The sequence below is a fragment of the Danio rerio genome, chromosome 3 (genome assembly GCF_049306965.1).
Source record: "Danio rerio strain Tuebingen ecotype United States chromosome 3, GRCz12tu, whole genome shotgun sequence".
NCBI lineage: Eukaryota > Metazoa > Chordata > Actinopteri > Cypriniformes > Danionidae > Danio > Danio rerio.
In genome coordinates this window covers 21,597,488-21,622,718 of record NC_133178.1, presented here as the reverse complement: position 1 = coordinate 21,622,718, position 25,231 = coordinate 21,597,488, and the positions used below count along the sequence as shown (strand labels likewise).

Below are 25,231 nucleotides of genomic sequence, written 5' to 3'. Positions count from 1 at the left end.
TGATTTGAGTTGCGATTTATTTTATTGTCAAGATTCAGCTCAATAAACAGTAATTGTAGCTTCTTACTGCTTCATATTTCTTTCTTACTTTTATTCAAATTTGTTTTTAAATATTGTGAAATCTAATTTTTCTCTAGAGCTCATAAAATGACCTTTCCATTGCGCAAACAAGTTGAACTCAAATTAGGGAGATCCTGTAGCTTATTATAAAAACAAAATAAATAACTATAAAGATACAGTTGTATAGTATTTTGTACTATTAGTATATTGTACAATTTTTATACATTGTTAAACTTACCCGGGTCTACAGACATAAATAAGCTTTATAGAGAACTCTGGAACAACATGACATTCGTACATTGTCCCTGTATTAATAAATAAAATAAATAAATAAAATACAGAACTCTCAGCAAACTAACATGGCTAAGAAGAGGCAGATTGAAAATTTCTGATTGGGCAGAATGAAAGTATGCTCACTCAACTGGCTAGCAGGCCCGGATTGGCTAATCGGGAGGACCGGGAGAATTCCTGGTGGGCCGGTCCGTTTTTTGGCCGCGAGGGCCGTTGTCCCTAGCTCCAGAATCTGTTGCTCTCAGCAGTCAAACTTCTTAAATTAATTATTTTTTTTTACTGGACCACAGTCTTCTTATTCACCATTTTACCGCAGCTCTGCATTATTTTTCGAGCCACCTCTTGATGCACAGTTGTTGTGGTCCAGTGGTTAGCACGTTAGGTTACGACGCTGCAGACCCCGGTTTGATCCTCGTCAGAATAGTTTTTTTTTCTTTTTTTTTCTTATTATTTTTTTTATTGTTAAGACATAATACTGTTATGGTTGTTGAACATTTGAAGTTCTAAAGCAGCTGTTTTCTCAAAAAAGACGTGATAGTGTAATAAGAAACTGAATTGGAAATGTCCTTATTTTAACATAGTCAGTCGTGAACTGAGGTGGGCCGGTCTGAGGCTTGAAACTCCAGGGCTGAAAAGGAGTCCCACTCCGGCCCTGCTGGCTAGTAAAGACTATCACACACAGACGGCAGTCACGCCTTTGCTCTGGGTGGGGGAAATTAAACAATACATATATTCCATATCGCTGCCTCTTGCGATTAGCTAAGTCGCAACTTTTCAAATTACGACTGAAATTTGACTTCGAATAATTGCACATCCCTATAAAACGTGTACAAAACTGACTTTGTAATGTGTAAATAAAACTACAGACACAGTATGGATTGTTTCTTATGTTTTACTACAAGTCTTGTTCTTTTCTTTGACATCCTGCGGCCAATGCTAGCATGCTGGTACAGTTCCTGGAAAGCCCAGTATTGACTAAAGGTCAGGCTGAAGCTGCTCTCTAAAGCTCTGTCAGTGATTTAATGGAAGAGCTCAAAGCTCCTCCTGTCCAAATCTTTGTCACTCTTTCTCTCTCTCTCTCCAATCTCGTGCACGCGGTCAGGCTTTATGCCAGAGCGCTGATCAGCGTTTAATGCTCTTAAAAAGGATGGGACATTCGAGGAGAGTTTAAACACTCACTCGCTTGTCAATGCAGCCGCTTCAGAGAATCATCCTCGCTGAGATACTTAGCTCTCTTTCTTTGAGGATGAGAATACGAGAAGGCATCAGTCACTCGGCGAGGGTGTGAATATCATGGGGGTGGAGATGTGTTGATTAGCATTTGCTAGCGTCCGTGACTGATGTTAAACCCTCAAGCATCTCTCCAAATGAAGGTTTCCAGACCATCCAGGTCCACACATTATCCATCTGTCATGTAATGGACACGCAAACCAGAGATGACTTGCAAGATATCCAATAAAGACACACTTCCTATTCTTAACCTTTATGATTAATGCTTAACTTCTATAAAAATAAAGCTCTTTAAAAATCAAAGAAAGTATGTCTGGATTTACCCGAATGAATGAAAACGCATTACAGTTATAGTCCACATTGTGCTAGACTCTTTTGGATTTAATGATTGCTGTCTTTTTTATTTTATTTTTTAAAGCTACTGCTTTGCTTCCTGTAGCCCAACAAAAGTCTCTTATAGGGCTGGGCATTTATAAAACATTAAATAAAATACAACCTTGATTAGACTTGATTTAATATCTGTTCATTGTCAGGATATACTGACTCAACAAAAAAAATCTCTTTTAACATAATGGGGTACTATTAACAAAAATTACACAAATCTTTTTTAACAAAATAATAAAAATTAAATTAAATAAACAAAAACTTAAAAATGATTTAAATACTAAAATTGAATAAAAAATTTTATTGAAATAAAATACAAAATGTAATTTAATTTAAAAGAACTAAAAACAAAATTCTAAAATATTAAATATAATATTATTAAATATAATATTAAATTAAATAATAAATAACAAAATAATAATAAAATAAAAATTTAATAAAATTTAATTTAAGTAAATTTAATTAAAAATAAAATAATCAAATAAAACAATTTATAAAAACATAAATTAAATTAAATCTAAAAAAAATATTAAAATAATTGTAATAAAATATATAAAATATTCTTTATTTAAAGTAAATATAAAAATAAAACAAAATAAAAATATAAAAAAATTTGTTAAATTTAGTTTTATAAAATTTAAATAATACAATATTAAATAATAAAAAATAAATTTAAATAAAATAATTATGAAATTTATGAAAAGATTATATAACGTGATCTATCTCCAACACAGACTTATTTGCATGCAATTGAATTCATAATAACAACCTAACCTTAGTGACTATGAATTTCCTACATAAAAAAACATAAGTAAAATGGTCACAAGGATAATTGTAGTATTTAAAACCTTTAACCACTTCCGTCTACTGGCTGGAGCGCTGTGCATGCATTATCCAAGTGACGTATGAGGATTAAAATAGTACAACAGATTTAGCATGCTGCGGCTCCCCACGGCCGGCGGGCCAGCGGGGGAATCAGCGGACCGTTCGATTGCAGGCCGATAATGGGTGAGCTGTTCGAGAATCAGGTGACCCAGGAGCAGCTCACCTAGGAAATGGCAGAGACAAAAGCCTGTGCGTCATTCACCTGAGATCAGATCAAGAGGCATATTTGACTTGATTTTTGAGGAGGCCCTTCAGACTCAAAGCCGAGAGCCTGAGTGAACACTCATTTAAACAAATACAGAAATAATCAGTGATGTGTCGTCATTACAGGTCTCAATTTCCACAAATATCCATGGTTGATCAACAATTAAGTTGATTAATAGTTAAGTTTAGTAATGCAAGATGCGTTTACTTCAGTTACTGAAAAAACGACACTCAAAATAGAAACCATTCACAAAAAGAAAACAATTGACTACAAAATAAACCGGCTAGTAGGTTTATAAAAAGAATCATTGATTGATCATTCCATTGAGCCATTTAATGATTAAATATAAAGACTAAAATAGAACAACATGTCAATAGCGTCATCTCAGATGCACACCATGTTACTGGTGCATTCATGTGTAAGAGTAGCCCAATAGTTCTTGGTGTTACTTTTTCCAAAATGAATATTGTGCAAATGAAGGAAAATCTCATGAAAGTTAACTTATGAATGTCCATGCTAAGTTGTTGGCTCATGTCTTTTAATTATTAGCTCGCTTCATCTGTCTGGGCCAATTTACCCCTGGTCTTTTCTAAACGCATAACTGTGGTTTGCTAAAATGGTTCAATTTACATTTGGCCACATAAATGCGTCTCTGCTAAACGGACATACAGTTGAAGTCAGAATTATTAGTCCCCTGTTAATTTTTTTCCCCCCAAATTCTGTTCAACGGAGAGAAGATTTCTTTCTCAACACATTTCTGAACATATCTCATTTCTAATCATTTATTTATTTTATCTTTGCCATGATGACAGCACATAATATTTTACTAGATATTTTTAAAGACACTTTTATACAGCTTAAAGGTACATTTAAAGGCTTAACTAGGTTAATTAGGTTAACTAGGCAGGTTAGGGTAATTAGGCAACTTATTGTATAATGATGGTTTGTTCTGTAGACTATCGAGAAAAGAAATAGCTCAAAGGGGCTAATAACTTTAACCCTAAAATGTTTTTATAAAAAATTAAATACTGCTTTTATTCTTGCTGAAATAAAACAAATAAGACTTTCTCCAGGGAACAAATTACTATCAGACATACTGTAAAAATGTTCTTGCTCTGTTACACATAATTTGGAAAATATTTTAAAAAGAAAAACAAATAAAAGGGGCTAATAACTCTGACTTAAACTGTACTTTATATCTATTCATCAAATCCTGAGTTAAATTTAACTAGGCAAAGTGGACTAGGTATGGGACAATAACCGCTTTCAAGGTATACTGTGGTTTAGAAAAGTCAGTTTGGAGCAGAATGTGTAAAGCAGGCAGAATCAGCACATTGGTTGGTGCCGCAAACAAGACTCGTTTTGCCTGTTGACACAAATTAACACAAACACTTGGTCAGCGTGGTCTGACAATCTGCAGATTCAAATTTGGTTCAATTTCAGCAACCGGTCTAGGAGCAGTTTGCAAAAGAACTTTCTGAACAAAATCAATTTGCTTGTTAAGTTTGACATCACGCAAATCGGCTTTCGGGTCTAAGCTCTATATCAAACTGTATGAGAAGACTCAACAAATGCTAATAATAAACATTAACAAAGCGCTGTAATACTTTTGAAAATCAAGATCGCAATATATATTCATGCCTAATATCTGATGGCCAGAAAATGATACATTTTTTATAAATTGTTAAAATATTGGTGTCTGTGATGCTGCAAGTCCAGAAGCAGTTGTATACACTATAAATATATGTACAATTCACTTTAATGTGTGATATGACTAAAAAATGAACAAATAAATATTTTCTCTATTCAAATGAGTAGCGGCTTGGACCCGGAAACAGTATTTTATACCTCACTGACACGTCACGACCTAACAAGCGGATATGGCGGACAGGAAGTTTGGCCAAATAGAGCATATTTAGTAGTACCAATTGTGGCGATGCAAGGTTTAACAACCACATTACCTCCTGCCTTTTGAGTCCTTATATGAAAATCCCTCAATTATAAAAAAAAATAATAATAATGGATTCTTGGCATGACCATGGCATGGAATAAGTTGAGTTTACCACGATAAGCATAGCAGTCTAGAGTTACTAGCAAATTTATGATTCATTCTTGAGGGTTAGTGAACTGTTTATATCTCCTGATTACTAGGTAGCACTGTTAACAAATTTGTGTTGGGGTCATTGTGAGTTTCCAATGACACAAGCGCTGCGTCCGAAACGGCATACTTCCATACTATATAGTACGCTAAAATCAGTATGCGTGCCGAGTAGTGTGTCTGAATACATAGAATTCGAAAAACAGTATGCGAGAAGTACCTGGATGACTTACTACTTCCGGCGAGATTCTAGAGTGCGCATCCCATGCATGCTGCGCTATCCCATGATAACCTGCGAGCGAATTCATGAATGGGAGTAAAGCGACGCAATTGACGCAGGTAGGTCACGTGACCATGACAAAATGGCGGATGTAGTAGGTCCGAATTCCATTCATACTTTTCACGTTCATACTGTATAGAACGTACTTTTCTAACGGCCGAGTAGTACGTTTAAATTCAAATGCAGTACCTACTGAGTAGTAGGCGGTTTCGGACGCAGCCCAAAAGTTCAGCCTCAATAGGTTTAAGCATTAAAGAGTTACAGCCTCAAATTCACTTTGACATCATGCTAGCACATTTGTCGATGCCATAAACGACAACCATTTCGCTGATCGTTCTGATTTCCATAAAGTTTGGTCAGCATACTATTTATATTTAATATTTATATTGATACCATTTATTTAAAATATCGCACAGCCCTAACTTATATATTAGAAGTTCACAAGTTAAATATACCAGTTGGGTTTAATAATGTCATCCACAACTGATGCCGTGCAACACAACCCAAAACAACAACCCAAGACAAACATGGTAAACGTTTTGTTTTCTACAAGCAATCCGTATTTGCTCACTTAATTTTTCCATTCATTTTCTGATTGCATATGTTTTGCATGTATCAAAAACTGTGCATATTAAATGACAATTATGCTAAAACATTTATCAAGCATACACTGATTAAACATTGATTAAAACATAGTTTTTGAAGTCAAAGTCTCTTAATAACCTCCAGTAACACTCCAAGTTTTTTATTTTATCTCAACGAGTGCCCTATAAAGGATTAATGAATCTTAAAAGGATTTAAAGGATTACTGACAATGATTCAATCATTGATTAAAGCGTTGGCATCCATACACAATAACATACTACAGCATATAAAGTCTGCACAATGTAGATCTTTTGTAGCAGGTGCACGCAGTCAGGTAAGGTTACAGAGTCCCTGCTGCTTTGGAGCGGTCAGGGCGAATGCTGAAACTGGTCATTAGCATTCAGCATGGAGCACGTCAGGTATGGCAGCCGCCCAAAAGAGTGCTGCTGTCCTCCATCAGACCTCTTTAGTCCCTGCGTGGCTCACATTCACAAAGACAAACTAACCTCCCTATCCTTTTAGCCAAGGCTTCCTGACACACTTCAAGTATTAACGCAGATTAACATATTCTTTCAGACTTTATGATGCCGCACACCACCTCTTTCTTAAAATATAACATCAGCTATGTGTTTGCATATAAGAGGATTACTTCGCAACCAAAACAAACTAAAATAATTACTTAACACCTTGTTATCCAAGATGTTAGGCCCAATTTCCAACTTTCTTCACTCGTAATGAAATCATGCTTTTGAGGAAAACATTACAGGAATTTCCTCCATATCGTGAACATCAAAATGCAATTTAAACACAGCTTTAAATGTATTTGTCTGAGAAATGGGAGCATATCTACAATATTTTTCTCAAAAAATTTATTTTGTAATGATCATTTAAAATAATAATGTACAATTGTAAAATTTCAACGGAATAACTAATAACAAATATAAACAATTCTGTCTATTTTAACATCAAACTTTAAATAAAATAAATACTTTTTAATTGGTTTAATCAAATACGTTTTTGGTCATGCTTTTAATGATCAAAATCATGCATCATGCTAGTTTATTGCTGAACCATGAAATAATTATACATCATAAATATAACTTTAATGGCCAATTTATTAGGTACACCTTACTAGTATGCGGTTGGACTCACTTTTGCCTTCAGAACTGCCTTAATACTTAGTGGCATAGATTCAACAAGGTACTGAAAATATTCCTCAGAGATTTTAATCCATGTTGACATGATTGCATCACGCAGTTGCTGCAGTCTGCTGCACATCCATGATGCGATTCCCCCATTCCACCACATCCCAAAGGAGCTCTATTGAATTGAGAGCTGGTGACTGTGGAGGCCATTTGAGTACAGTTAACTCTTTGTCATGTTCAAGAAACCAGTCTGAGATGATTCACGCTTTATGACATGGTGCGTCATGGGTACACTGTGGTCATAAATGGATGGACATGGTCAGCAACAATACTCAGGTAGGATGTGGCGTTGACATGATGCTCGATTGGTACTAATGGGATCAAAGTGTGCCAAGAAAATATCCTCCAAACCATTACACCACCACCAACCTGAACCATTGATATAAGGCAGTATGGATCCATGCTTTTTGTTGTTGATTAGCCCATGTTGATGGCCCATCCGCCTCAAGGTTGGACGTTTTGTGCATTCAGAGATGCTCTTCTGCATACCTCAATTGTAATTTTTTGAGTTACTGTTGCCTTTCTATCAGCTCAAACCAGTCTGGCCGTTCTCCTCTGACATCAACATGGCATTTGCACACACAGAACTGCTGCTCACTGGATATTTTCTCTTTTTCGGACCATTCTCTGTAAACCCTAGAGATGGTTGTGCATGAAAATCCCAGTAGATCAGCAGTTTCTGAAATACTCAGACCAACTAGTCTGGCACCAACAACCATGCCACGTTCAGAGTCACGTTAATCACCATTCTTCCCCATTCTGATGCTCTGTGTGAACTGCAGCTGATCGTCTTGACCATGTCTACATGCCTAAATGCATTGAGTTGCTGCCATGTGATTGGCTGATGAAAAATTTGCGTTAATGAGCAGCTGAACAGGTGTACCTAATAAAGTGGCCGCTGAGGGTAATTACTGCAGCTCTTAATAACACTGCTTCATATTGGAGAAGTGCAATATTTGCTATCATATTAGTTTAATGTATTATCATTAACGCTGTGATTTACAGCACAAATAATTTTAAATGCTGTTATGTTTTTTTGTTTTTTTTTTACCGATAAAGGCTGATTATTAGGTAGGCCTGTCACGATATCTTTTTTTTGTACAATATATATTGTGCTAAACAATATCATTGTCATTTTAAGACCATTTTATGTCACTCCTTATATAATGCCAGAATGACAATATAATATCATCACAATGCAAGTGCACTCTTCCACAGAACAAATACTATTTTATTCCTAAGAATAATTAATTAAATAATAATCATTTAATAGTCCTAAATAAATAGTAATAAATGTTAGCAAAACAGTATAGGGTAAAAATTAACACAGGCTGCGATATCTGCAACCAGATTGATGAAACATGAAAATATACTAAAGTAATTTATAGTAAATACTATAGTGTTTTTTAACCATACTGACACCTCCAATAGAGATGCAGCTAAAATATTGCAAGAATTGGTTTTTATGTATAGGCGATGTATATTGCATCACCAAAAATTAGAGATCAAGTCCATATGTTGTGCGATAAGTTGACATATTGATTATTGTGACAGATCTATTAATAGGAAGCATCACACATAAAAGAGCTTCCTTTACTTCCTATTGCAAAATAGAGTGTATCCAGCATAACACAACAGAGCATAACCCAACATGCTGAATTTCTCAGTCAACCCAAAACTGCTACTGTGATTCACAGCAATGTGTACCATATCATACAGTAGTTACCGCAAGTGTGCCATTAAGGGTCATAGCATAACCTACTTAATGCAATATCAAGCAGAGAACTCATCTAAAACACACCTTGACATTAGTCACAGAATTACTCATCGCTTGCATGGCCCTTTACTCGGCTGTTTGTGAACAGGTAATGTCCAGAGCAATCACAAAAATCACCACTCAACTGCAGCAATACATCTTGTGAAGAGAGAAGTGGATTTCCCAAAGCGAATCTAGCTCTATGCCCCCCTAAATTGGCAATATTGTGCAGTTAAGGATCGTGGTATACGCTCACAATAAATTCAGGTGAAAACTAACCCTCAACAACAGAGCCAGAACACATATAAACGCAGAGAAGTGTCAGAAATCTATAGTGGGAAATTCTGTCTGTTCTTTTCAATAGGCCGATGAAATGTAGACCAGCAGAAAACAGTATGTCTAAAATAAGCTGTGTGACACAGTTTGCAAAAAAGACTGCCATTCCTTCACTCGCTAGTTCACTACATTTTGACAAAGAATGATATTCAGATCAACACAGAGCTCTGTTGAGCAACGCCACACAATCCAGAGCATTACTAAGAATTACCCTGAAGTTCAAATCAGACGTCAGAGAAACCAACAAGAACGCTTACAGACAAATACACACACACAAGATTTGACTGCATACTCTGAGGTTCAGAAGAAGGCTTAACTCCTCTTTGTGTGTGTGTGTGTGTGTGTGTGTGTGTGTGTGTGTGTGGAATGGGGAACAAAATAGACTAATGGTCTGAAACCATCTGATAACTCATGCATGTCCAAACCCTGACCACAATGAAAGCAACTAATTAATAAAAATAAACACACTAGCTGATTATACTTTAATAGTTGTGCTTTGTTTTCAGTCACACTCTACATTTAAGTTCATTTGTGTGACTACAAGCCATGCACGTACTACATGAGATCAGTTTTGGTACAGTGCCCTAAATCTTTAACACTCAAGTAAAAAAAAAAGTGAAAAGAAAAAAAACAATGTTTTTTTTTTCTTCTAACCTTTATAATACATTCAAATATGGAGACCAAGAAGGGACGTGATGGTGAGGAAAAAAATGGGTGGAAGCAAAAAATAGATGGAAGAAAAAAAAAACAGTGATAGAAAATAGGAATAGGCGATGTCTTCAACTACCTGACCCGCATGGTTTTGGTTTCACCCATAACCAAATCATAAATAAATAAAAATAAGGTACACACAAATTACCTGCTGTCAATCACTTTTTCCACGGGACTCTGACATGAATAGGCAGAGTGATCTGTGTCGTCATAATGTCGTGGACAAACTTGGTTAAAGGGTGCACAACCAACAGGAACTAATCAACAGTTTCTGAGGTTTTCGCTAAAATGACCAAGTACAAGCGTGAAAGCAAAAGACTGAAGCAGTGTACTGATGCTGTGACACGTTACCTGATAGATCAAAAGACAGAAGAGTCGTTAGATAGAGACAAAAATAATTGAATTATTTTTGACAACTAGGGGTGTCACGATTTCGATTTAAAATCGAAATCGATCGAAATTCATGCTCAATTTCGATTATCGAATCAAAAAATAGAATCGTCGATGCTGCCACGCCCCCATGTCACGTCAGCTTGGCTTGCCAAGCGGGAAAAAAACAGGCTTGTTGAAGTGCTTGTTAAACTGCAGAAGCAGGAGACCCGTCGACAGAACTTAAACCCTCTCCTCTTTCAATGAAGTCGCCGGTGTGTAAGCATTTTGGATTTCCAGTGAGTTATGTTGCAACGTTCGTGTTGTCGACAAAAAAAAACACAGTTTTGCACGCTCTGCTATGTACATAATACGTACGGTTCGTCCGATAGACAACACCTGCATCGCGATCCTCCGCCCGCCCCCGTTGCAAAAAAGTACACACACGAAAAGTACACACTCAGGCCCTGTTTACACTGTCTTTGTTTTTAAATGCCATTTTAGAACGACAACGATTTGACATCCACAGTGGCGTGTAGCATTTCTGAGCAGCCCTCCTTCCTCACTACTGCTGAAAACGCACATCACGTGACCACACACACTCAGACACAGATGCACACACAGCCATGCGCTCGAGACAGCAGGTCCAGGCAGAGGATCAGTAGACTGCTTTAATCTTTCACTCACTTTTACTTAGTCATTTTTGCGAACACCTCAGATACTGTTGGCTGGTTCCTGTTGGTTGTGCGTCTTTTTTACCAACGCCATTATAACGACACAGATCACTGCCTATTTACGAGTCTCGCAGAAAAAGTGATTGACAGGTGGTAATTATGTGTGTATCTTGCCTTTATTCATTTACTGTATGATTTGTTTATGGGTAAAACAAAGACCATGCAGGTCAGGTAGTTTAAACGGTAGGCTACAAATAGTTAATTGGTCATTAATTAATTAATTATTCATAATCGAAAATCGAATCGTGCCTTTAGAATCGAAAATGTAATCAAATCGAAGATTTGGAGGATTGTGACACCCTTATTGACAACTATAGTGAGATGCAATCCAGCAGTACATCCTTAATGATCTGTCCGACGTGCACTGCTCTCTGGGGTTTTGTGCTCAAAGTACCTGCTGACTGCTGGAGCTCAGACGTGCATCATATGCTGCAGCGCATGACAGAGTGTGTGTGTGGTCCAATGATGTGCGTTTTCAGCGATATAGTGTGGATGGAGAGCTTTTCAAAAATGCTAGATGAAACACCATTTTAAAACTAGGACGAATTAGTGTAAATGGGGCCTAAGTGTGTATTTTTTGCAAGCGGGATACTGCTGCGACGAGGGTGGGGTGGAGGACCATGATGCCGGCTCAGAATAGTGATGTCTATCAGCCATCAGCAATGGACAATGGCATTGTCTATCGACCCAACACTAAAAGGAATCTTTTTTTTTTTTTTTAAGTTTTTGCGTTCGCTCAGAAAGATGTTTTGCCTTCCAACGCAAAACTGTTGTTCCATAAACACTTCCTTTTGACTCAACCCTTGCATTTTTGCCTTGATTCTCCTGTATTTTACCATTTTATCCCGCTATCATCCTAACATTAAGTAATTTTTCCACATTCCTCCAGACTTTTAATCTTGAAAGCATGTTGAAATTAATATGAAAATATCTGCGTTCACTTTCTTTCCACTGAAGCTGTGCTTTGATCGTCACCCTTCCTATGGAACCTCTGAATCATGCACTAGGATGAGTGGAGTTTGTCAACTTTTAAATGCAGCACTGTCTCTCAGTTCCAGAGCAGTGGGCCAATCAGAAGAGAGCAAAGCGTTGTAGACTTTGTGAACTGTAGCAAGTTGGCATCACAGCTATTTTAAACCATGCCTGAGTGCTTCGTTAAAGGTTTTGTATATGATTCTGTCGGTATGATAACTTTGGATTAAAATATCAGCAGTTTCATGGTACCGTGATAACAATAAGCCTGCAATGCTTGCCCTGCATTCAAGCTCTTCTGATTGGCCCACTGCTCTAGAACAGAACGCAAATGGATTGGTTAACATCACCTGTCAATCACTCACTTCAGATGACAGGGAGCTACAGCCGCGAAAATGTAAAGGTCTGGGTACGAGAATGAAAACAACGCTGACATATATATATATTTTTTTAGAAACCACCTAAAGTTACAAATAATGGCACATCTTATTAGTGACCATGTGGTGAATATTAATCCACCATTTACACTTTTCGAAGAGTGGATACAAGACGTCCATTGAATTGAAGTCTTCTGTGAAAATGACTGAAGCCATTTACTTTAAAGCTGGTGAGTTTTCAGGTAACAGCGTTTGCCACTGAATCTACACGTTTTAAGCACAAGATGTTCTAATGTTATTTATTCCTTCATTTAATCGTCATGATGCTGTCAGTCATGCAACTGGCATAGCGTACACCATTTCAAAAGAGCATGCATTCACTAGAATTAAACTATTGCAGCTCATAAAAAGACCGTTACTGACTGCTATTAAGATGAAGCACAGTATTTATCGTTAACTCAGTTCATGTCATGCAGCAGTGCATGTAGAGCCGGCGGGCGCATGCAGATTTTTTTTGTTTGTTAAGTTTTGATTATTGTTGCTTTCAAATGCAACAAATCTGTTAATATAAAACTTGTATTAAAAGTGCGCCTAAATTTTGGCTGGTGCTCCTAAATTTTGTCGTACCAAGAAAAAATTTTATTGTAATTTCGAGCACTGTGAATCAGTGACTTCTGCTGTCTTCTTTAGTCTTAAAAACACAGATTTCTATACAATTTAAAATGGCATCTTTGGATTTCTTTTTTGCTGGAGGTACTGTTGTCCTAATAAAAACAGTAACAAAAATCTTACATACACCATAGGAACGGTATAACAGAACATTTTGGTATACCTTGAAAACAGTAATCGTCCCATGCCTATCCATATCGCTAGAATTGCTCAAAGCCAACTGACTAATCTGGGCTTGTTTTCTCAAACGCAATGCCTTTTCATTCAAAGCATATTCTGCTTTGACCACCACTCCGTTCAAAAGCATGTTGCACAAACTCTTCCTGGAACTGGAACTCACACCATCTGATACACACCTTGATTACACAGCCACTAGATTACCCATTGATTACAGAATTCACTTCACTCAACTCTTTTTCAGCCAGAGCCATTCAAAAATACATCACTAATCATCTGCAGAAACGGAAGAGTGCATTTCCCAACACTGAATCGGGCTCAAAGTCCGCACTATTTACCCCCAATTGTTTATCACTTGACAGTCTGACAGGGAGCTGTTGAGCGGCCAGGATGGTGAAAGAGGCTACAGGTCATCCGTGCAAGCGTAACCACAGCAACATCTGTTTTCAGCGCATTAAAACATTTTTCAGATTTCCACACTCCTACATTCCACACTCACCTCCTGGCCCAGAGGGGGTTGCACTTGTATTGTTAGGTGGCTGAAGGAGCCTGGTGTGGCTGTGGGTGGTGCACAGGTTCAGATCTTTTTCTCCATCACTCTACACCCAGAGACTATTCATTAGCAGGACTCACCGTGCCTATCATGCAGAGCGCAACACAGACCGGTGTTTTGCATTCCATTCTGACAAACGACGTCGTAAAGATAAGGGCGTGTGAACGCGAACGTTTGGTTGAGAAACAAAGCTACCAAAGAAGTGGAACAAGTTTTTTAGGATGGTGATATTTATTTAAAACCGGATGACAAAAAAAAAACTAAACCTAGATATTTTTCTTTCCATTTAACCATTTTGAAAACAGATAGGGTTCCTAGAATCTTTGCAACCTAAGAATTACGATTGCCTTACATTGACTACAAGCAATTTACAACTCCACAGATGTACCCAGAGCAAAATAAATACTTTTAGTCTATTGTTAAACTATTTTGTAAGTAAAATAACAAAAATATTTGTGCTACTTGTTCAAACTACGCATTTAAATAGGCTGAATCAACACATTTATTGTGGTTTTTCTGGTACAACTTAATTATTTTTAACTCAATCAACTTAAATTGTAAAAAAAACATTAAGTTAACTAAATCGATTTGCATTGGGCCGACATGAAGGAATTGTGTGGAATCCAGCATTTTTTACAGTGTATTATGAGTATCTCTGACCCTGTAAAGTGTGATTGTTTTACATTTACTACAAGCAATGTGCAACTAAGCTTCTCTGGAAGAGCAGATCAAAGTCCAGTCGCCTGTCAGACCAGATTGAGCCAATCAAAACAGAGCATGAACAAACAGACAAAAATAGACAAAACTATGTGTGAGATAAGAGCATGCAACTGAATAAAACAGCAGTTATGCAACTTCTGATATCTATTTATCATGTTCTTCTTCTGAGCCAAAGTTAAGCTCTGAATTTACAAGTTTTCTTGCTTTTGTCTTATTCTAATTATGCTATCATGAATCTGTATAATAATCAATTAAAAGTGTTATGCATTTAAGAGAACACAAAGACATATATTTACTTCGGAAACCACTGTATGCCATTGTGATTGACATACATCTGAAAGTAAAAAACCACAGCTGAAATATTTACATATAGTCGTTTGGCAGATGCTTTTGTCCAAAGGGACTTACAATTGAGGAGGCATTCAGCAAATCAATAAAACAATAAATAATAAAAACACATTTTGGTGAATTTGCATCTCATATTCATTCAATGAGCAAACATCATTATTATCTAATGCAAGCTTGCCACTAACTTAAACTTTTATTTTTCATCTTATTCTGAAAATCAGTTGACTGGTACAATTAATTTTGCCCAAAAGTCAGCAGTCAGCACACAAGTACATTCTGCATATATTTGCATCACTGCACAAATATTTAAAAGGCTTTTTTTTTTTTGCAGAATTCAGAAACCCATGTTATTATTGACACTGGTGGCAATTATGTGAACAGCAGAAATGCATTGTATGTGCTCACACTTTTACACTTAAGCAGAAGCGTCTATCTGCGGACTGCAAGAGAGGGACGTAACTTGAAGGGGGCATTTCTTGTAGTAGAGACGCAACTTGAAGTTATCGAGACCCACACATCAAAACTACGTTGTCGAAAGATGGCGATGTACAATCAGTTATTAACGTTTACACCTACCCCAACCATCGCAGTTTTTAACATACTCCACACCAAAACCTACCCATCACAGTTTTTAACGTCTACACTTACTCCACTGTGCATGTACAGCCACGTGTTGCGGAGACTTTCATAACTGACACGCTCACATTTGTACTGTTATTTGCTACAACATGAGGTGACGCAGAGTAGGCTAACTGTCATGACAAAACAGGTGAAGAAGTTAGCGTATGGACTTGCTAAATGAATGAATTTAATAATATACCAAATGAATAGTTTGAGGATAAATTTGGAGGAAACACATAAAAATATTTGCTGAAAACGTTCTCCGGAAAGGGGGCTCCGGATCAGGTGAATTGAATAAACTAAATTGGCCATGGTGTATGCGTGTGAATGTGTGTATTTCTCAGTACTAGGTTGCAGCAGAAACGGCATCCACTGTGTAAAACATATGCTGGATAAGTTGGCGGTTCATTCCGCTGTGGCGACCCCTGCTGAATAAAGGGACTAAGCTGAAGGAAAATGAATGAATGTTCTACAGAAAGTATTATTTCCGTATTATTTTGTTGTGGCATCTTGCCTGCTTCGATGGGATGTTGATAAATTCAAGTTACGCCCCTCTCTTGCAGTCCACAGACAGATACTATTGCACTTAAGGCCCAGAATTAGCAATACAATTATTTCATGTCACGATACTATATAAGCTGAAGTATCATGATACCAAGTAGTATTGCGATTCTGTAATTCATAAATCAAATCTACCAAATAAAGAAAATTGTCAGAAATACTACATTTTATGTCGTAATAGATCTACTTGAATTTAATTCATAATTCCCTTATTATTGAAAAAGTTTAGCACATCACTTCACCTAAAATGCATTAGTTATTTTTGTTTATTTTGTAGATGACAGACCAACAAAAAATACATTAAAAATAGTTACAAATAATGCCAAACAAAATTCTTTAAAAGAACAACAAGAGCATTTTCCAACAAAATTTTGCTATATGAAGTGCTCAAAGATTGTTTCAATATTTTCTGTTGCTCTTTTGGGCTTTTCATCTATTGTTTTTTTTTGTCTTATCAGGTACAAATGCAAAGTAATTAAAAATTTCACTTCATGAGTCATTCTTTTTAAGAGATTGTTGCAGTTGTTGTAGCTAAATGACGGGACAAAAATGAACCGATTCAGATGTGCGTTCAGACTGAAGCATCAGAAAACATGCAATAGACTACCAAAAAGGACTAAATTTTACATAATTTTGCAACCTTAAAGGGTTATACAGACTATTTAAATAAAATGGTTTATTGTTGCACAAACGTGTGAGCATTTTAGTGCCTTTTCCAAATGTGGCATTATCTATTGTAGATAGTCAATTAATGATGATACTACTATCACGATACTACCATAGTACCTGTAAACCGTGCAACCCTACCTAGAACATACCAACAATCCGAACAGAAGGCTGTCCGTACCTGCAGATTGCAGTACCTGTACTGTCATTCTACAAAGGGAAATCAGAATTAATGCCTGATACATGTAAATCATTAAAAATATAATTTAAATACCATAACATTTAAATACCATTTTCATAGTACTTCTTGTTCACCACAGAGGAATTTGCTTGTGCAAATATACCTGACAATCCATATCGCTTGCAAATATTTAAGAAATATGATTAAATATCAGCCAGCTTATTTGTGTTGTCTCTTGGCGTAGTTTTTGTCACTTAAGTTTTTATTCTCTTGCTCTAATTTGTAACTGAACAGCCAATCGAAGCGCTCTTTTTCACAACAGTGGACACTAATACTACAGTACATGTTGAAGCTGTTTCCCAGAGATGGGTTGTGGCTGAAATGGCATCTGCTGCATAGAAACTTGCTGGATAAGTTGGCGGTTCATTCCGCTGTGGCGACCCCGGATTAATAAAGGGACTAAGCCGACAAGAATGAGATTTTGGAGCACCGCTACGTAAAATATATGCTGGAATAGTTGGCGGTTCATTCCACTGTGGCGACCCATGATCATGGACTAAGCCGACAAGAAAATTAATGAATGAATGAATGTTGAAGCTGGCAAACTCTCTCTGACATGAGCCTGACAAGAGACAACATGTGGAACACACCAAACAAACTAACCTTACAGACATTTACCAACAGTTGACCATTAACTGAAGGTGATTCAGTTTTCAACAATCCGATGAATACGTAAATATGTGCAACACTCTTTCCTCTCAGAGAAATGACAGTGGTGAGAAACTAGCAGCTACAGTATGAAGACTCTGATCATAGAGATGTGGACATTAAACAAGATCTGCAAAATCACACCTACGTGTTATTTTCAGATGCACTCAAAAAATGATATTTGCTGTTTGTTCAAACTAATAATTAAATTGTTTGGCAACAACACAATAATTTCGTTTTTTTTTTTTGGGACAACTTAATTGTTTTACGTTCAATCCACTTAAAATTGTAACATTCTAATTCTAATTCTAAAAAGTTAACTTAAGTCCTTCATGTTGTTTCAACACAAATTGATTGTGTTGAACCCAGCATTTTCAGCAATGTGGGGTAATCAAATTTAAACTGCAATGATAGTTTCCCTATAACATATTTTTTAGACTACATGGAGCTGGCTGCGTGTGTTTTAGTTTGAATTAACACCTTACTTAGTTAGTCACGTTATTGTACACTCAAAAAATAAATCATTGGTGTAATTTCAGTTTGAATTCCATTGCAAATGGAACCCAAGAGCCAAATTCATTTACAACCAATAATGTCAAATCCTTCTACTTGGAATTAACTCATGAATTAAACTTGCCTGGAACAGTCAGGGGTGTTGCTAGACATTAAGCTTTATGCATTTGTGCGTTAAGCATTTGTTTCATGTGTTATGGAACTTTTGGGAAGACATGTAAAAGTTACATACTAATAATTTTCCCAGCAAACACCACAGGGTTTGAATTTTTTCTTGAAAATCAAAGTATTACATTAAAGAAAAATGGGAGAAAGAAAGTGGTACCATCATCTCAAATAAGGATGGGCTAAATATATGTAAATTACAATGAGTTACTTCCGGTTCTTCATATTGGAGAGAATTTTGCTGGAGAAATATTATTAGTTTTTTCCTTACTGCAAAACAGAAAATGTCATTCCATGGGAACTCAAATTGTTGGAGGCACTGCGGATCAGACGCTAATCATTTTCACATATTTTGGGAATGTCCTAATATTAAAAGTTTTTTGAAAGAGATACGTAGTATTTTAGAAAATATCATAAATACTCCAATTGATTTCAGCTTTAAGATACTTTATTTGGGTATGCTGCCAATGGATTTCTTCAAAATAAAAAATACAAATACATGTTTAGAGTCATCCTTGCTTCAAGTAAAAAAGCCATTACTAGATGCTGATATAAACCTAATCCACCACAAATGCAAGATCTGATAGATATTTTGAAAAATATAATCATTATGAAGAAAATTACATATAGTGTACATAACCAAAAAGATAAATTTGTTGACTTGTGGTTTAAATCAAATGAATATATTACACCCATTCAACCTAATGTCTTTTTTCTATAGAGTTTATTTTTATTGTTAATAGCCCCCCCTCCTTTTTTATCCTCTGCATATAGTTTGGATAAGGATGATGTAAAATAAGGCAAAGGGATATGTTGTTCTGTCGCTGTCATGAAGAAATTCATGTTTACTCTTTGATCCCTGAATGGGGAATTTGAACTGGAGAAGCTGGAGAAGTGACAAATGTAAAAACTTAAATATAATTATTTTTAAATCAAAGTATTAAAGTCTACAGGCTTTGAAATCTCACATACTCCTTTAAGTAAATCTATTACAGCAGTTAGATAAAAAAATACTGGGGAAAGTGTTCAGGATGGGGGTGCAAATAATTTATGACAAATCATCTACTAGGGCTGCACGATTCTGGCTAAAATGAGAATTTTAAAATGAAGATTTTTTTGCTTAAACTGAAGATCACGATTTCTCACGATTCTGTAGAAAAAGGTTAATACATGTAGCCTATTATTAATGTTATATCTCAAACATATGGTAAAACAACAATAACAACATTAGGCCAATGGTTAGACCTGCTATTGGTTAAAATGCTACATTTTGTATAGACTTTAAATTTGTCCTGGTTCTTAATGCACAGAAAAGTGATTACATCAGAATACAACTATTCATAACTCGGAATTATTATGTTTAAGCGGTTCATGTCATGGCTGCCATCACTGAGAAAAAAAAAACATACATGCAAATTTTACTTCCTGGATTAAGATTGATGTTTAGGGTTGAATCGAGATCACAATCTTTTTTTGATTAATCAAGCAGCCCTATCCTCAACTATGTTTTCTTAATGTCCACACCTTAGGCTAACATTATATAAAACATAGTCATGTTTAAGTCACAGAGCAGTATAACAGTTAAGGTTAAAAATAGTCCAGTTGATTTTGCATAACAAATCAGTCCTGATCACATAAACCTTTCATACTTTTCGAAAACTACAAAGATGCATCTGTGTATCTACTGCTTTTCCAATGCTAAGTCTTAAGGAACACTTTTTTTCTTCTTTGACAACAGATGGTGGTCCTCACCAGATCCATAAGCAGTGAAAAGGGCGTCATTTCCTGGAAATAACTAATGCCGTCAACTCACTAATAAACGTGACTAAGGAGGATTGTGCTTATATCCTTGAGCATGGTCATATGTGCAATCAGCCGACCCCGCTCACATCCCAAACGGCAAAACACAGCTTTTTAAGCTTCTTTAATGGTTGGCCTAAAACACACATTAAAGCGATAATCTTCAAAATGCACACATAAAAAAAGCATTAAAAGTTATACGCTTAGATTCTCAGAAGCATTACAAATAAAGTGCAACCAAAAGAATAATTGTTGCCGTTCAGCTAACCCAATTAATGTTACATAATTGAACCTGTCCGAGCAACACAAACCTACAATGATGTGCTGCTCACTGTTACACCCATCTGATCTCACACAACAATGCTATCGTGGCATCACCTTCCATTCACACAAATCACGACAAACGAGTCAATCATCTGTCACAGAATGTCAGTGTAGGTGCATGAGCGATACACAAATCTATTCACGGGACTGCTGCAGTCGTGACTTAAAATGATGAGTTAATAAGGAGGGGGGGGGGGGGGGGACTGAGAAATGATTTGATTACATGGAGTCCTCAGTCAACCCACTTGACAAGTAAGGTGAAAAGCTGAAGAAGGGACAGCCTTAATTTGACTTATGTGAATGCAGATATTGTCACATAACCAAATCTTTAACTACTGGAAATGTCATTGTAGGAATAAGAAAACTAAGATATGTACAGTGATATGCAAGATAAAGCAACCTGAATGATTGACTAACAGTCAGGCAGACAGATACTAATGGTATTGAATTAAACAAACTCTTGCACCAAAGTACAGAATGTTCCCTCTCGTGAGAAAAGATTTCAGCTTGCTTTTGTTTAGTCTCAAAATGAATTAATCTCTCACCTATAATCATCCTCAAGATTACATAACCTGTGTTAAAACCGAAACACACACACAATAGGCGTTAATCATGGGATAAAATACTTCAGACGTGCGCTTCAGCCAATTCGTGTTCTGATGTCTGTAAAACGGTATAATAACCTTGCGGTATCGCTGTAGAAATGACAGTGGTGTGTTCGCCCGACATCCAGATTCTTTTATACAGCGTTGCGCAATGAAAGAAGACCACGATGAATATGATATAATCTCCTCTCCTCCAGCTCAGAGGAACATCTTCGGGGCTCTACTGTACAACCTTCAACTGACTGTACTAACCGCTCGGACATGACACAGAAAGACTGATAGTGCTGAAAATATCAAACTCATCCCGTCAGGCGATTCCCACGGGCAAAGAAATGGCGATAGTTTCTTTGCTCGGACTAAATCAGACAAACTCCTGATGTTTGTTTAAGCTCGTTCATGGGTGCGAAAGTGCCAATGTGCAAAAGGTGTAAAGTTGTTTCAACGCACTACAATAACCACCGTCTGTCAACACGACGTGTTTCCCAGCGGGTAGGACCGTCGGCTATCGGTGGTTGTCAAATCCAGGAGGGAAAAGACAGAATATAAACCATCACTATCAGACGATGTAAATCTTTCTTTCTACTTTACCTGATACTTGTTGTTGTTCCGCGCGGCGTCACGGTCTGTCTTAGTTCAGCGGCCGTCTTCCACTTTATCACTTTTGCGAAGCTATTTCCCCCCTCTGTTCATGAAAAGTACATTTTTTCCTGTCTCAACTCTCTTTCCTCCATATTTGCAGCTTCTCCACCAACAACAACATTAATGACGTGCTCTCGACGGTCACGTGACCACGACTGTGGGTTCTAAAAATAGCACGCGACAAGACAGATTACAACCCGCAGAGCGGGTCTCGCGGGTGTCAAAGATGCCGAGGTGAAGACCGTTGTTAATTATGACGATGTTCTCCGAGCGCCTGGGGCAGCTACATAGCATGACCTCAGTTTACCGGCTGTTTTCTATTTTTTCATACGTTTATTTTTGAACAGGAACTAAACTGGTTTTGGGGAGGATGGCTCCCCCTCTCGGTGGATCGTGGAGTAGGCTAGTGCGATGCGTGGGGAGAATGGGGTGGGCGAGAAGAGGATGTGCGTGTGTGTGTGAGAGACATTAGGACACATATGTGTATAATGACATGGGTAATGCACAAGGAGATGGTGAATTATGAGCACATAAATCATACAGAATGAGGGTTTTCCAGAAAGCTAAACTACAGTTTCCTGTGAGGGTTGTTTAAGGATAGGTATGCTGGCCTTTGTATAGCCAGCCTGGTGAAAGGGGTGGTTCTTTTTGCAGTTATACACCTCATTTTCTGTTTAATTATGAGATTTAAATACTGCATATTAGTGATATTTTAAGCACTGTTATTAGCTGAATTACATGTAGCTTGTCGGATGGTCATCATAACTACACTTTTTGATGTACCAAATTTTTTTTTCTAAAGATTTAGAAGAAATACGATGAAAAAAAGACTTATTTTTATAATACAAATTTATTACATCATATATCATTGGGGAAAAAAATAGAAATCTGTTGAAGTTTAAAATTAAAAACTGGCCTACTGTCATTTTAGGCCACAGGTGTCAAACTCAGTTCCAAAAGGGCCGCAGCTCTGCACAGTTTAGTTCCAACCCTAATTAAACACACCTGATCAAACTAGTTGAGTCCTTCAGGCTTGTTTGAAACCTACAGGTAAGTGTGTTGGAGCAGGGTTGGAACTAAACTGTGCAGGGCTTCGGCCCTCCAGGAGTTGAGTTTGACACCCCTGTTTTAGGCAAACAACAAACTGAGCAGGACATTCAACTGTCCTCAGTCACAATTTGTCCATTTCAGTAAAAAATGATTAAAACATATAATAAAACTGATAATAATAATAATAATAATAATAATAATAATGTAGAGCTTCACATTTTTCTTTCCTCTCTTGTAAAAAAGTTAATTTGGATATTCATGGATAACAACAATAGCCAAAATAGTATTTAAATCAATTTTAATATGGGCTACTTTTTGGTGCTTCACACCTTTCTTTGGTAATTTTTTTCCAAGAATAAGGTTTAAGATTTAGAATAAAAGTTGTAAATATTTTCTATATTTAAAAGCAATACAGCAGAGAAATATGACTTCACTTACATCAGATTGTATGTTTTCTTGCGGATGTTGGACTCATGAAAAATAATAGTGTGCACTGGCCAAAACTGATTAACTAAAGTTACATCGAAGCGAGAGCCAACAGAGGATTCCAGTTGGTCTTAAAACCTTTTTTTGATGGGTTATTTTCACTATTTAGCATAGCAGTTAAAATAGGACAAGCTCATGTGGGACAAATTCTGGACCTTTATCAGTGAGGGGTGGGTCTTTCAAACCACCCGAACCCCCCTGGCGACAGGCCTGTAGGATTAAGTCAATTGAAAACAGTACAGTATAAATTCTATGGAAATGTATACCCGTATTGATTTGAAATATGTATATGGAATGTCTCCACAATTCACAAAAACAAACCTGTGTGTGCCACAATTTCACTAAGGGCATTGTATGCAAAATTACCCATTTTGACTAACATATGACTCCCTTAGTTATTTAAATTGTGGTTCCCTCTGTCATCTTTGTGGCTGATTAATGTATTTAACACATCTTTGCACTCTAAAAAAGCCAGGCTGCTCTCAGTGGTTTTCATCACAAAGATTTTAGCTGAATGTGGATTAAACCTAATGTTCATCTTCATGGACAAGCCAATTGTTTTGCCTCATAACAAGACAAAATTTGTTTTGCTCTCAAAGTGCTGATGACCTGCTTTTTATAAATCACCAAGGACCACGGTGTCAGCTAAAAACATCTCTAATGTTGTGCCAAACAAATAAGAAAGCCACCTACAGTACATTTTTGTAAATTAGCACTATATTGTCATAGAGGGATACAAGCTTTAAGATTAAGAATATGTGACCCTGGACCAAGTCTTAAGTACATTTATAGACATATTATTTAAAAATATTGTTTCAAATTTAAAGGGATACTAGATTTTACACCAAAAATCATTAAAGTATGCAAGTTTATATTGTATATGAAAATATTTAATAAATTTTAATGGCAAACATATCAAAACTAAACTATATTTTAATAAGTAATATGTACTGCTAACTTAACCCCATATGCAATTGTCTCAATTTTATGTAGGGTACATTTATTTAATCAAGACAAGGCAGGGCAAGTTTATTTATATAGCATATTTCATACACAATGGTAATTTAAAGTGCTTTACACAAACAAGAATGAAAGAAAAAAATTATAAAAATAATCAAAAACTTATAAAAACAGATTAAAATATGTTAAAACTGATTATAAAAGAATGAAAAAGAAAAGAAAGTCCTTATAGTGTGATCTGTGGGACGTAACACAGTGCTCATTCAGTAAAGGCACAGCTAAACAGATGTGTTTTCAGTCTTGATTTGAATGTGCCTAATGTTGGAGCACATCTGATCATTTCTGGAAGCTGATTCCAGCAGCGGGGGCATAGTAGCTGAAGGCGCATTTACCCTGATTTCACTGAACTCTATTATTCTAGTTTATATAATCTTAAAGATCTGAGTGATCTGTTAGGTTTGTATTCAGTGAATATATCTGTAATGTATTGAGGTCCTAGGCCATTTAGTGATTTATACAAGTAATAATACTTTAAAATCTATTCTGAATGTTACTGGGAGCCAGTGTAAACATGGTTCTTACACCTTTTCCAACTTTAAATTCCAGCACTTTTCCAAGCACTTTCAAGGTGCATTTTTCTACTTTTATGGAACGTAAGATTGACAGGCGGATTGGTGCAGCGGCAGCAGTAATGCAGTCGATGTACTGGTCCATTGTGGTAAAGGAGCTGAGCCGAAAGACAAAGCTCTCGATTTACCGATCAATCTACGTTCCTACTTTCACTCATGGTCATAAGCTTTGGGTCATGACCAAAAGGGCAAGATCTTGGATACAAGCAACTGAAATGAGTTTTCTTCGCAGAGTGGCAGAGCGCACCCTTATAGATAAGGCGAGGGGCTCTATTACATAGGCGGAGCTTGGTGTAGAGCTGCTGCTCCTCCACATCGGGAGAAGTAAGCTGAGGTGGCTCGGGCATCTGTTCGGATGCCTCCTGGAATGCCGACCTA

General features: G+C 36.7%; 1 protein-coding gene across 4 annotated transcripts in view; it reads right to left on the bottom strand.

Annotated features, from left to right (window-relative positions):
• The window catches only part of hdac5 (histone deacetylase 5), a 122,684-nt gene extending 100,834 nt beyond the window's left edge, over positions 1-21,850 (bottom strand). For all 4 annotated transcript variants that reach the window (XM_009299384.5, XM_073944355.1, XM_073944356.1 and 1 more), the window contains exon 1: positions 21,678-21,850. The gene's annotated coding sequence lies outside the window, so the exon portion shown is untranslated. The remainder of the gene's footprint in view (positions 1-21,677) is intronic.
• Between the last annotated feature and the right edge of the window lie 3,381 nt (positions 21,851-25,231).